This window comes from Macaca fascicularis, chromosome 4 (assembly GCF_037993035.2).
Source record: "Macaca fascicularis isolate 582-1 chromosome 4, T2T-MFA8v1.1".
NCBI classification, from domain to species: Eukaryota; Metazoa; Chordata; class Mammalia; order Primates; family Cercopithecidae; genus Macaca; species Macaca fascicularis.
In genome coordinates, this window is record NC_088378.1 from 81695570 (window position 1) to 81708127 (window position 12558).

A 12558-nucleotide genomic window follows, 5' to 3' on the forward strand; every position below is an offset into this window, starting at 1 on the left:
TTTAATGAGTCTTTCCAACTAGATCAAGTAAAACTGATAAAATTTACACCTGATAGATACTTCTTCGTGGGCAGGAAGCAAGGTGATTTGCTAAGAGTGAGAAGACAGAAGTGGAAGGCTGGGAGATTAAGATTTAGGAAATGGATGTGGCATAGAAGTCAATGATTCAAGGAGAAAAATCATAGTAAAATAACCTTCTTGAACTAACCATATGTGCTAAGTGGCTTTCGCATAAGTTTCACAGAAAATCCTTTCACATCTCACAAGGAAATGTGAGCAGCCAATTAATGAGTAACCAAAATTTTAGACAAGATAGTAACTCGTCCTTGGTTATCAAGGTAGAAAATATAAAAGACCGTAGAGGTGAACCTCAAACCCAAATCCATCTGCTTCCAAATCCATGTTATATCAATTGTACCTTAAAAATTTTCAAATAAAAAGAGTGACCACAGCTATAGAACAAAGATTTTTACATTACATGTAAAAAACATTGTTTCTCAATTTTTTCACATGTCGATCTTTGTCCCACTCTTTTCCAATTCTATTTTTACATGAAAAATAATCAGTTCCTTAAAGACATATTTCATATGTGCTTACATACACTAATATGCAAGACCAATTCTGAAGCAGTTTGGGCTACTCCAGCTGTCTCTAATTCTCCATATAGATAAACTTCTAGATCTTTAACACAATTGGTACTCATTAATGGTGTGCCCTTGGGCAAGGTACTGAAACATTGTTTGCCTTATTTTCCCCACCTGTAAAATTATGATAAAAATGGCACTAACCAATTGTGAATAGTGCTGCAATAAACATAGGTGAGCCTGTGTCTTTATAATAGAAGGATTTGTAACACTTGGAGTATATACCCAGTAATGGAATTGCTGGGTCAAATGATATTTCTAGTTCTATAATGATATTTCTAGTTTCAACCAACCCAAATGCCCATCAATGATAGACTGGATAAAGAAAATGTGACACATATACACCATGGAACACTATGCAGCCATAAAAACGGATGAGTTCATGTCCTTTGAAGGGACATGGATGAAGCTGGAAACCATCATCCTCAGCAAACTAACACAAGAACAGAAAACCAAACACCGCATGTTCTCACTCATAAGTGGTCATTGAACAAAGAGAGCACATGGACACAGGGAGGGAAATGTCACACACCAGGGCCTGTTGGACTTGTGTGTGTGGGCGGAGTGGGGGTTGCAGCAAGGGGAGGGAGAGCTTTAGAAGAAATACCTAATGTAGGTGATGGGTTGATGGGTGCAGCAAACCACCATGGCATGTGTATATACCTAAGTAGCAAAACTGGACGTTCTGCACATGTACCCCAGAATTTAAAGTATAATTTTAAAAAAAGAAAGAAAAAAATGGCAAAATGGCACTAACCTGAAAAAGTAGTTCTGCATCTATGTATACACACACATATATGTAACCTAATTAAAGTTGTTCATGGTACATGGTAAATCTTACGTAAGGTATTAATTTTAGCTATCATTATCATCATCATTATCACCATCATCATCATCATTTATAGTTTATTGTTACATTGTATTGACTCCTCAGCATCTGTGTTCCATCTTTTTTTCCAAGTTATATTGCTTTAAGTAAAAATTTACCTGTTTCCTAATTTAAAAAATGAATTAAAAATAAAACATGTATATCATGTTCATGCTCTTACAGAAAAAAAACAAGTTCTCAATACTTTTCACACTGAAATGAAAATCTACATGTCTAATTCAATATGTAAATATTATTGTTTTTATAATAATTTTTTATGGAATGTAAAGTATAACCCAAGGAATTGAGTGGGTTTCCTATCTTATTTTCTTTTTTGATAATTTGCAATAAAGCCTTTTTTTAATTGGCCTTGGAAATTTTTATAAAGATGTCATTTTACATTTAAACCTGAATGCAACAAAAAGCCTCCTCTTGCAGGAAGCACAGAAAAAAACAATTTCTTAGAGGCAGCTTCTAAGGCCATCCAATTTCTTTTAATTCAAGGTATTCATCATGCCAGAGCATCATACTTTGATGTCTTCCTCTATTGGGTCTAACACTCCCCTGTCTGAAACTTCCCTAAAAGTTTTACATACTAAACGTTGAGTTGAAGGCTATGGAGAGAGAAGAAATCAAGTTTGTAACTGAGTGGCAAAGGATCTCATAAACCAGTCTCTCATTCCTGAGAAAAGCTCAGTCCAGTTAAGCAGTTGTGTCTCATTTTAGGAGATCTTATCAGAATCCAGCCTCTGTATGGTACAGGCAAAGAAGTCTTTAATAAGAGACATTTCAATGGAAATAGAATAAAACAAAGGTTAATGCTTGGAGCAGCCTATAAGGTAGATTCTCTAGAGTTTAGAGGGCAGTCAACCAAGAAGATTCCAAGATTTGTGTTTGAAGTATCTTCAGTTGGAACAGAAAGATGTAAAGGCAATCTAACAGATTTTCCTGGGTTGCAGTTTAAATGTAAGGTGATTTCTCTGAGACCTATTTATCAAAGCAGCCATTTTTAGCTTGTAGAGCTTTACGAAAGCACAGTTTTAACTTTTAGTGATTCCAGGTCAGAGGACGGAAGAAAGATTTAAAATGTTAGTTTGGAGACTCACTGTCAGATATTGGGAGAAACTAAACATTCAGGATTCTGTCCAGATTGTAGGTAAATAATAAAAATGTGAAAACAATGGGCAGGGCTAGACTCTAATAATAGGTACACCATAGCTTTCCTCTGAAACATAATTTTTCCCTCTCCTGTCCCCCCATTTTTATCAGAAATAATCACAATAAGTCCAATTAATTGCAAAGTAAGTTTAGTCTCATTAACTTGGCCTGGTTTTCTGCATAAATTGCAGCAAGAATAGAGATTGTTCATATAGGCTTATTACCAGTAAAAGATGTTTAAGTTATTGGTGGCAAATCTGTATGGGTCTGCAGCAACCTCAGTTCTTGCCTTCTCAGAAGAAAGAATCTGACTGAGGAGCGTAAGGCAGTGAAAGAGACCAAGGCAAGTTTTAGCGCAGGACTGCAGTTTATTTTAAAGACTTTAGGCCAGCCCAGTGGCTCACGCCTGTAATCCAAGCATTTTGGGAGGCCGAGGCAGGCAGATCTTCTGTGGACAGGAGTTCAAGACCAGCCTGGCCAACGTGGTGAAACACAGTCTCTACTAAAAATACAAAAATTAGCTGGGAGTAATGGTGGACACCTGTAATCCCACTTACTCGGGATGCTGAGGCAGGAGAATTGCTTGAACCTGGGAGGCAGAGGTTGCAGTGAGCTGAGATTATGCCATTGCACTCCAGCCTGGACACTAAAGCCAAATTCCGCCTCAAAAAAAAAAAAAAAAAAAAAAAAAAAAAAAAATTTAAAACAGGGAGGAAAGTACACTTGGAAGAGAGCCAAGTGGGAACTGAAGTCAAGTGCAATGTTTAACTTTGATTCTAGCACTTCATCAGGCTGGCTGGCCACTTTCCCATGATGTTTCCTTTAGGGTGGGCTGCCTGTATGTGCAGTGTCCTCCTTACCCTTGGAAAGTGAGCATGTGCAGTGTGTTTAGGAAGTTGTATACATGCCCATCTGAGGCTTTCTTCCCTTTTCCATCAGAGTGTCCTCCAGAAGGTCGTACTCAGCCATTTTGCCTTTTAATGCACATGCCTGGGAAGTTGTTTCTCCCTGGTGCTTGCATTCAATTAATACTTAGTGCAATAGGTGTGGACCATCAGAAAATGCCCTTGCCCTAGCACCAACTGCCAGTTTATCACTTTTAGAGAGGCAATGCGATAATTGCTGGACCATCATCTGACATTCCTAGTGGGTCGGAGGAGAGCCCTCTCCTGCCCCGCTCGTGACTATCTAACTACCTGTAATAGGCTCTTTTTAAGTTGCCGATGTTGGAACTTTAAGTAAGGGACCTCAGAATACACATTTTAAATAATCTCTTTAGGCTAGGAAACCAAGCTAACGTCTTACCATCAAACTTTACTTGTAGAAACTAGGTGAATCCTTCTCTCTTTTAGGCTCACAAAGTATTTTGAGGTCCCAAGGCAGGTCAGGAAGTCACATTCTTGAATCCCCATAAGGTCAGGAACCTTGTATTGAAGGTACCAGCTCACTTCTTCAAGGGGCTTTTATTGTTTTCATAAATCCAACCTCAGTTTTTTAAAGTCATCTGCTCATATCTGAAGAATTGACATTCTAGTGAAAGCTTTGGTAATATAAACTGTTTCCAGCTATCTCCTGTTAGAACATATTTTTGTTGAACTTATGTGGGCAAGTATATTGTCAGAAAGTTAACGATACGAATATTTTCTGAATTACAGAAGGATCAAGAAGGGAGAAAAGGTAAATGCTTCAATGCTGCTCAAAAAAAGTATAATTTACCGAATTGCTGTAAGCTATAGATAGCTTAAAAACAAACGTAAAAAATATCTTTAATCTAGCAAACAAAAAGAAACAACAATGTTTCAAACAAAAAGCATAATAATGATAGTATCTCATCAATTTAGTTCCAAATAGTTAATTTCTGTTCTCCTTGATGTTGGATTAGCAAGTTTATGAATCCAGTATTTTTTTTTTCTTTTAAGAGTTCTGGAAATTCTTGAAGTTATCAGAAACCTATACTTGTCACAGTTATTCTCATTCTTTTCATATACGTCATTGAGTTACAGTATTATAGGATTATAATTGCTTGCAAAGAACTGTCATAAAAAGCATTCAAAAAAGTAATGTGCTGTATACAGCAAGAGTTAAAATGGCCATGATTAAAAATCTGATGGGAGTTTATTGTTATTTCTATGGCATAAAACAATTTAATATATAGTTGCCCCTTGAACAGGAGAAGTTTGAACTGAAAGGATTCACTTATATACAGATTTTTTCCATAAATATATTGAAAAAATTTTGGAAATCTGCAACCACTTCAAAAAAAACTTGGCGACAAACTGTGTAGCGTAGAAATAAAAAAAAAAAAAAGAATGTAAGTAATGAAAGTAGATAATACATCTAGATACTATAAAATATATATAAATTAATTATAAAATGGTAAAATTTAACAACGCTTATATACACAGGCACAGACTGTACATGGCACTATTTGCAGTAGAGAAAAATGTAAACAAACATAAAGATGAAGTAGTAAATCATAACTGCATAAAATTAATTGTAGCACGTACTGTACTACTGTAAGCATTTCATAACCACCACCTATTGCTATTGTAGTGAGCTCATGTTGTCAGTATCTGCTTAAAATGCTATGTAATGCTAATCATCTTTGGATGAGTAGTACATCGTGACAGTAAATTGTGTATCAAAGTAAAAAGTTATGTCTACTGGGCATTGTATATTTTTCCTCCTGCTTAGTGCAATAACATAAACCTAAGTAACACCATGGGACTGAAACACAGTGCTAGTAGTAATGCTGGAAGTGTTCCCAAGAAGCACAGTCATGACATAATAAGAAAAAGTTTAAATTGTTTAATGTATATAATAGCTGGAAGTCTGTAGCTATGGTGTCCTGCCAATTCCAGATAAATAAATTCAGCATAGAGATCACTGTAAAAAAAAAGAAATTCATGAAATTGTAGGGGCAGCTATGCCAGCAGATGCAAAAACTTTGACTATTTTGTGAAATACCATTTTATGTCATATTGAAAACATAGCTTTTATGTTGATGCAGGATTCCTCTAAGTAAGTCATACTTATAAAACAAATACTTATAAAACTAAAACAAGTCATTATATGACAACCTAACCAAAAAGAAGGTAAATAATCTAAAGTTACATAATTTAATGCCAGCAAAGGATGGTTTGATAATTTCAAGTGTTAACTTGATATTACAAGTTAACACTAGAAGCAGCTTCTGCTGACCAGAAGACAGCAGATATGTTCCAGAAATTATTAAGAAAGTCATTGAGGAGAAAGAATATCTGCCTTAACAGATGTTTTATGCAGATGAAAGTGCCATATTCTGAATAGGAAAAAAAGCCAAAAAGGACATTTATTATTAAGAAAGAGAACAAGCACCAGGATTTAATGCAAGAAGGGATAGGCTAATTCTACTGTTTTGTGTATAAGCAGTTAGGTATATGATCAGGACTGTCCTTATCTATAAAGCTGCTAACTACTGAATCTTGAAGAAAATCACCAGCTGTCAATCTTTTCACTGTACAACATGAAGGCCTGGACAGCAAGAACATTTCTTTCTTTCCTTTTTTTTTTTTTTTTTTCTAGATTGGTTCTGTTAATGTTTGGCCCTGAAGTCAGGAAATACTCAGCCAATAAGGGACTTCCTTTTAAAGTTTATTTAATATTGGACAATGACCCTGGGCTACTGGGAACCCCAGAAGTTTAATACTGAAGGTGTCAAAGTGGTGTATTTGCACCCAACATAACATTTCTAATTCAGCCTCTAGATCATAGGTCATTAGGACTATTAAGGCTCATTATGCAGGGTACTGCATGAAAAGGATTGTCAATACTATGGAAGAGAGATCTGATAGAGAGACCATCATGAAGTCCAGAAGGATTACACCTTTGAAGATGCCATCATTGATACAGAAAATGTCAAGAAATCCATTATGCCTGAAACAGTAAATTTCTTCTGGAGAAAACTGTGTGCAGATGTTGTGTATGACTTAATATAACTTCTGACAGTACCAATTAAGGAAATAAAAAAGTTGTTAAAAAAAAAGTTAAAAAATAAAATTGTGGCCAAAAAAAAAAAAAAAAGGTGAAGGGTGATGGCTGTTAAGATATAAATCTTGGAGAAATTCAAGAGCTAATAGGCACCATGCCAGAGGAATTAATAGAAGATTTAACGAAAATGAGTGCTGTCAAACCAATGCTAGATGATAAGAAATAAGACATAGAAGAAGCAGTGCCAGAAAAGAAATGTACATTAGACAGTCTGGCAGTGTGTTATGATTGAAGACTACATTTGACTTCTGTTATTACATGGACCCTTCTATGATATGGGAATGGAAACTAAAGCAAATGGTAGAAGAAAGGTTCGTACCATATAGAAACATTTTTAGATAAATTATAAATTTTAAAAAACAGAATTTATGATGTATTTCCATAATGTTATGCTAAGTGTTCCTGCCTCTCTTGCCTTTGCTTCTACCACTTCTGCATTTTCTGTCTTGGCCCCATCCCTGAGACAGCAAAATCAACCTCTCTTCTTCCTCCTTTTCCTTAGCCTACTCAATATAAACACAGTGAGGATGAAAACCTTTATGATGATCCACTTCACTTAATGAATAGTAAATCTATTTTCTCTTTTTTATGATATTCTTAACATTTCCTTTTTTCTAGCTAATTTTATTTTCAAAATGCAATATACAGAATATGAATTCACTGATTATGTTATACAGTAAGCTATTAGTAGTTATTTTTTTTGAGGAGTCAAAAGGTTTATGTGAAATTTTGACTGGGCAAAGGGTTGGCACACCTAATTTCTGTGTTGTTCAAGGGTCAACTGTAATAACCAAAGATTATAAATGATAGTATTATGTCAAGACATACCATATTTCTAGGAATCTCATATAATTTTGGAACACATTAATAATGTATTCATACAACTATAACTCAGTTAAATATAATTTGTTATTTGACAATGTTATATAATTTTAAGATAATAAATAAGCCGAGTAGTTTAATATGTCTCTTTTGTATTTCCTGGGACCCTTCTGGAATGTCTAAAAGTTAGCTTAAGGTAACCTAATTCTGATTTTGGAAAATTTGTAAAAAAATAAAGGTTCAAAATCCTTTATCAAAAATAGGGTCACAGGTTATTACAAAATAGTATTTATTTAATCAGTATCACTAATAACAGCATGAGGCACACAGAATCTTTTTCTTCTTTTTAAAAATATTTACACGAAACATAACTTTTTTATATCCTTTATTAATACTACATTAAAATCTGTGTAAAGGAGAACAGAAAATCCTAGTTTTATATCAGTGTATTTTATCTATTAAGGCTAACTTTTAAAAACTTATAATAAATTCATTTAGCTTTAATCAGTTTAACCAGATAAGATTCACTTTTGCATTGTTTCCTCTTTGTAACTTTTTATATCAGTTTATTTTTATCTATAACATTCCTTTCTCCATTTATTTATTCTGAAACAATCTTTAGACTAGACAAAGATATTTTGTCTCAATAAAAACACATATCTTCCATTCCTTTTTTATGTTTCCTCACCAAAAACACATCTTGCTTTTCTTGTATAGTTGGTATACAGAATTGTTTCCCTTATTTTTAGTAATTATAATTATGTATATTCACTAGAATTTTAACTCTTAGTAGACTCAAATTTTAGTGAAATCCTAGGAAGTAAGCAGTTTTTAACTGTGTCATATACTAACATTTTATGCATACACATTTTATAATTTAAAAAAATTCCTCATTTTTTTAAACGTAGAACAGGAAATATTTACTAACAAACTCAAATATATTATGTTTGTTTGCAGTATGAAACTGAAAGTAGAAAAACACAAACCTCATGTTGTGTAACTGATGTTTCAATATTTTATTTTATTTAGAAATTGTCTAGAAATTTTATAAATATCTATCAGTTAACTTAGCAAATCTGTAAAGGTATAGTTGTCAAAGAAATTTGAGAAACTTTTAAATTAAATATATTATAAATAATCATCGTTATTTAAAAATTATGTGTAAGTACTTCCACTTAATATATTTAATTCATTTCTTCTTAGGTTAAATTCATGCTTTTATAAGTTTGATCTAAAACATCTTCTAGAGATAAAAGCTCTGTATCTGCATTAGATTTAATGTTGATAGACATGACTGTTTTAATTAAATCAATATTATTCTTATTTACCAAACATTACCAAAGTCACATGACCTTGAAAAGTATTTGTACTGATTTAATTTATGAATGTTCATTTATTTTTAAGTACTATTTGGACAATATACAAACACATGAAAAAAGCAAGCATCCATGTAGACATAACATGCCAAATGCACATGTATACATGCACGTATAAAAATACAAACAGAAACAGAGATCTTTCAGCTTTTCAAAAACATTAGCCACGAGACAGGTACAAAAACTAACTAGTTCAAATAGTTGGATCTAAACTGTGCCGCTGTAAATGAAACAAGTTTAAGTTTATCTCTCATATGGCTAAAGCCATCTACTGAGTTCTAGAAAAGACAGGGTAGGAAATTTATCTTTATATCTTGAAGGCACAGAGAAAGATTGCAAATTCTTCCAAGAGAAGTTTGGAGTGTGTAAGCTGGGTAAGACACAGAGTGAGATCTACAGCAGATGCTAAGGCAAAATAAAATCAAGAGAATTTATTACAGGATTTTACAAGGAAGTATACAAATGAGCCTAAAAGAATATTCAGAAGCCTGCACAAAATAACTGTCTGACAGAATGTCAGACACTTGAAGTTTCGTTTTGTTTTGTTTTGTGTGTGTGCTCACCTAAGCATGCAAAGAGGATAAAAGTTGGAGTTTGCCCCCTACAAATAACCATTTACTGTAATTATTTCCAGTTACCTTTAAAGTTGCAACTGTTGCTAGTCTTTCATCAGTAACCATATACGCAAAGGTCGGGTGTTACCTCACAGTATAAAATAACCCTTGGCATCCCCAAAAGTCAAAGTGACCAGGGAGCTCAGTGCAAAAGAAAGCAGTTTCAAACTTTTGGGGATTCCAACCACAACTCTTGTGACTTTGTGAGGAAGACAAGAACAACATAAAGGAAACAGTGGTGCACCTTCTTTGTTTCTCTAAGAATTTCAGGGGTGCTAGACGTCTCCTTTAGGTGTTTTTATAATGTCGCCAGAACTCTGATTTTTTCTCTTAGTCCATCAAAAGGAGAAGGTAGTAGCTTGAGGGGGAGCATTTCGAGAGAACTAGTTGCAAGATCAAAGGTGGCAAAAGGAGGGAAGGGCAGAAGTATATGGATGAGCAGGTCTTAGAGGAGTGATATAGGGGAGATCTTAAGCTCCCCCAAAAGGCCAGTGAAGTTCAGTAAGCAGGGATTTGAGAAAAGGGGTTCAGTAGACCAAGAAGTTCCTATGAGAACAATAGGATAAAAGAAAGAACAAGGAAGTTTGTAAATATGTAGTCTGAATCTTAGCTTTTATTAAGCTAACTTTTGATAACATAGCTCTCTTCAAAATTCTTTTTCTTCTTTTTCTTCAAAGCAGAGCAGTTCGGTTTTCAATGTCTAAACTTTTAACAATATCTGCACAATTACAGAGGCAAAATAGGGCAGGTCCTGTGGTTGATGAGAAGGTTGGGTGGTCTTTGAGTAACTTTTTAGAGGTACATCTAAAAGTTTCCATAGAGACACAATTTGCAATACAAAGACAGTTGCTGTTTATTCAGTTGTGAATTGGATTATGGCTTGAATAATATAAAGGACTGACACATTCACTCAACTGCATTATCTTCAACTTGCTCTTTAGTATTAGGAAGTGGATTATGTCAAAAATATAAAGAGGGTTCTAATGGCTAAATCTTGATCAATGTAAGCATCAAAATGAATATGATAATTAATTTCATATTAAAAGTAAAATAGCCTACCTGCCTATGCGGACACTAAATGAATATATGACAAGGATAATACAATGTAAAAGAAATTATAGTTACAATATCTGTTTTTACAATCATAGAAATAACTGATTCCAGAAAAAAATTAATGGATACTAAAACTAAACATATTTAATGGGAAATATAATATTTATAATCTCAATGTGTGTCAATTTATCAATTACATGAAAAATAGAAAATTTTCAGTGGAGAAGTCTGGCAAACAAAATTTTACCAAATTACTTTGAGTTAACATTACCGAATCATAGGATAAACTGACATCATGTGTCTCCTGATGCGATGTACTGAAAATGACATAAAAATGACAATATTCCTAACAGAATGAATCACCTGTATTTAATCATGAGGCAACAATAATTTAAAAAAAGATAAATTCAATGTAATCACTGGTTAGTATTCTTAGGAAATACCAGTGTCATGAACGTCAAAAGGTGAAGAAATGAGAGTAAAGAGACATGAAGCCTATATTAGAAAAAAAAAAAAACTTGTAGATGACTTTATTGGGGGCAACTGGCAAAACTTGAATATGAATGGTATAATAAATAACAGTATTTTAAACAATATTAAAGTTCTTACATTTTGTAATTACACTGTAAATAAAATAATGTCATATTTTAGGAAATACACATACTGTAATTTTAGCAATAAGCATTCATAATGTCTTCAATTCGCTCTGAAATTGTTCAGTACAAAACATGTGTACACACACGCACACAGTTAATATGGCAAGGCTAAGAATTGGCGAATATGGGTGAAGAAAATAAGAAAGTTCATAGAATTTCTTCCAGCTTCTCTATTTTTATGCTTTTTAAAATTAAAAGTACAAAGAAGGATTGAAAGAGCAGGGGAGCGGGGAGTTCTTCATTCTTCCTGAACCTTACTCTGATGCATTTCACAAGAATGGGAATGGAAGCTATCAAACAAAAGGAAAATTCGACATTTTTCATCATGGCACCGTAATTGCCACACCTTCATCTCCCTTAAGGATTTATTTTAAATAAAATGTCATTCGTGTGTGTGTGTGTGTGTGTGTGTGTGTGTGTGTATACCTTATATTATATAACATCTGCAAACACTTTGTTATTTTATGAGCTCCGTTTTACTATTAATGTGGTAACAATTGCTTTAAAAATAAGAATGCATTAGAATTGCCCAGAGAGCTTACAAAAATGAAAATTCCTGGCCACAATCCCCCAAAATTCTGACTTAGGGAATACACTGTGGTCACAAGCATCTGTATCATTAACAAGCACTCCGGGTGATTCTGAAACAGATCATCAGCAACTTACCTGGTGAGATACACCGAAGCGCTTTTGAGCTTCCTCTCTAGGGAAGCCAGCTGAGTCTGGCTTCCGACTACGAGTAAGTGCACACCGTTAGAAGAAAGAAAGTTTCTCCTAAAAATCAGAAAGAAATAATTTAAGAGCAGAAAGGGAAAATCCATTCAATCTTGTTCTTAGTCTCTAGAACTGAACAGTTAATTTCTTCCACCCTCAATGAAACGTTTTGAATGTTTTCCTTCCTGACTCCTCAGCATCACCTTTCATGACCAGATAGAAATTAGGGTTTCAGTACGTGCCAGGTATTAGAATTTATAGTCATTCTTTTTTAAGCAATTAAAAATCTAGAGAATCACAAATAATACACATTGTGAATCTGACATTTTAAACTTACAGTTGTTGACGTTTTGTACTCCTTTTTCTTAAAGAAAAATAAATTCCAGTTCAAGTTTAAATCCCTACTGTTCTATACTGCAGGTTCGATTCCCATACCCCATTCAAATCACCAAGAAACAACCATTATTTGGAATGCAGTGTAATCCTTCTAGTTCATTTTTTAAGCGTTTATATATGCATATATGCTTATTGCCAGTATATAGCATTTTGAGACTTTTCTTTGTATTTTCATAAAAAACATTACATGTTTCATTTTGGTATTTGATTTCATTCATCACCATGTTT

At 33.8% G+C, this 12558-nt stretch overlaps 1 long non-coding RNA gene across 2 annotated transcripts in view; it reads right to left on the bottom strand.

The window, feature by feature from the left end:
* LOC123572990 (uncharacterized) overlaps positions 1 to 12250 on the bottom strand; it is an 85488-nt gene extending 73238 nt beyond the window's left edge. For both annotated transcript variants that reach the window (XR_010586091.1, XR_010586090.1), the window contains exon 1: positions 11887 to 12250. This is a non-coding gene — a long non-coding RNA (uncharacterized lncRNA). The remainder of the gene's footprint in view (positions 1 to 11886) is intronic.
* Between the last annotated feature and the right edge of the window lie 308 nt (positions 12251 to 12558).